Source organism: Mus caroli, chromosome 17 (genome assembly GCF_900094665.2).
Source record: "Mus caroli chromosome 17, CAROLI_EIJ_v1.1, whole genome shotgun sequence".
NCBI classification, from domain to species: Eukaryota; Metazoa; Chordata; class Mammalia; order Rodentia; family Muridae; genus Mus; species Mus caroli.
Window position 1 is genome coordinate 38,569,936 of NC_034586.1, and position 2,745 is coordinate 38,572,680.

Here is a 2,745-nt window from a genome sequence, read left to right on the forward strand (position 1 = left end):
GCCTCTCTTTCCAGTGATGGCCGACTAGGTCATCTTCTGCTACATATGCAGCTAGAGATATGAGCTCTGGGGGTACTGGTTAGTTCATGTTGTTGTTCCTCCTATAGGGTTGCAGACCTCTTCAGCTCCTTGGGTGCTTTCTCTAGATTCACCCTTGGGGGCCCTGTGTTCCATCTTATAGATGACTGTGAGCACCCACTTCTGTATTTGCCAGGCACTGGCATAGCCTCATACAAGACAGCTATAACAGGGTCCCTTCAGCAAAATCTTTCTGGCATATGCAATAGTGTCTGGCTTTCCTGGCTGATTATGGGATGGATCCCCGGGTGGGGTAGCCTCTGGATAGTCCATCCTTTTGTCTTAGTTTCAAACTTTGTCTTTGTAACTCCTTTCATGGGTATTTTGTTCCCTATTCTAAGGAGGAATGAAATATCCACCTATTGGTCTTCCCTCTTCTTGATTTTCTTGTGTTTTGCAAATTGTATCTTGGGTGTTCTATGTTTCTGGGCTAATATCCACTTATCAGTGAGTGCATATCTAATGACTTCTTTTGTGATGTAACCCCAAATGTTTTAGCATCTGTTTAAAATGTTTAAAAGATCATAGTATAAGCTGCACATTTCATTTTTTGACTCATAATCTTCATATATATTTCCACTTAAATTCAAAGATAAGAGCTAAAATCTCTTAAGACAATGCTTAAGGCTTTTAGCATATTATTAAAATGATATCTTTAAAAATATAATTTTGATATGTTGATTTGTGTTGTGTACTTGGATAAGTGGTATTTTCATGACCTTGGCCTGAAGTAATATAAGTATTCAGTGTTTATGAAATAGACCACAAGAGAACGTTCAAGTATTGGATAAAATCTAGTAGTATAAAAATTAGAGTATAAAATTTATCTAGAGTGAATTTTCTTTACTGTGTATCTAATGACTGTGTAATAACAAGAGTATTAATTTATTTAGATGTTATGATTTTACTTCCAAAAGTATTTTTGTGCTAAGATTCATAATTTGAATTGAAACTTAAAACTATAATAGGATGTACTCAATTTCTATGATAAAATATAATTGGTGTCTCTCTCTCTCTTTCTTTCTTGACCATTTCCCCTTACTCCTTTTATATTTATTTGTTTATTTATTTATTTATTTATTTATTTATTTATGTATTTATTTATTTTTACTGGTCCTCCTGTCTATTTGAAACAATCCAACTAAAAGCAGGGATTAGACAAGGCTGCCCACTCGCTCACTATGTATAAAATATAGTACTTAAAGGCCTAGCTAGAGCAATTAGACAGCAAAAGGAGGTCAAAGGGATACAAATTGGAAGTGAAGAATTTACAGATGATATGATTGTATAATTAAGTGACCCCCAAAAATTCTACTAGAGAACTCCTAAAGCTGATAAACAACTTCAGCAAAGTGGCTGGATATAAAATTAACTGAAACAGATCAGTAGCCTTCCTCTACTCAAAGAAAAATGGACTGAGAAAGAAATTAGGGAAACAACACCCTTCACAATAGTCACTAATAATTTTACATACCTTGGTGTGACTCTAAGTCAAGTGAAAGATCTGTATGACAAGAACTTCAAGCTTCTGAAGAAAGTAATTGAAAAGTATCTCAGAAGATGGAAAGATTTCATGGATTGCTCATGGATTGGCAGGATTAACATAGTAACAATGGCCATCCTGCAGAAAGCAAACTACAGATTCAATGCAATCCCCATCAAAATTTCAAATCAATTATACATAAAGTTAGAAAGAGCTATTTACAAATTCATTTGTAATAAAAAAAAAACAGGATGAAGAAATCTATTCTCAACAATAAAAGAACTTCTGGTGGAATCACTTTCCCTGATCTCAAGGTGTGTTACAGAGCAATAGTGATAAAAAAAAATACATGGTATTGGTGCAGAGACAGGCAGGAAGATCAAGGGAATAGAACTGAAGACCCAAAAATGAACTCACAAACTTATGGTCACTTGATTTTTGACAAAGGGTCTAAAATCATCCAGTGGGAGAAAAAAACCAGCATTTTAACAAATGGTGCTGGTTCAACTGGTGGTCAGCATGTAGAAAAATGCACATCAACCCATTCTTATCTTCTTGTACAAAGCTCAAGTCCAAGTAGATCAAGGACCTCCACATAAAACCAGATATACTGAAACTTATAGAGGAGAAAGTGAGGAGGAGCATTGAACACATGGGTACAAGTGAAACAAATTCTGAACAGAACACCAATGACTTATGCTTTAAGATCAATAGACAAATGAGACCTCATGAAATTCCAAATCTTCTGTAAGGCAAATGACACTGTCAATACTATAAAAAGACAACCAACAGATTGTGAAATGATCTTTACCAATTTTATGTCCAATAGAGGGCTAGTATCCAATATATACAAAGAACTCAAGAAGTTGAAAACCAGAAAAACAAATAACCCTATTAAAAATGGGTTACAGAGCTAAACAAAGAATTCTCAACTGAGGAATACTGAAGGGCTGAGAAGCACCTGAAAAAAATCTTCAACATCCTTAATCATCAGGGAAATGCAAATGAAAACAACCCTGAGATTCCACCTCACACCAGGCATAATGGCTAAGATCAAAAATTCAGGTGACAGCAGATGCTGTCGAGGATGTGGAGGAACACTTCTACATTGCTGGTGGGATTGCAAGTTTGTACAACCACTCTGGAAATCAGTCTGGTGGTTCCTCAGAAAATTGGACATAGTA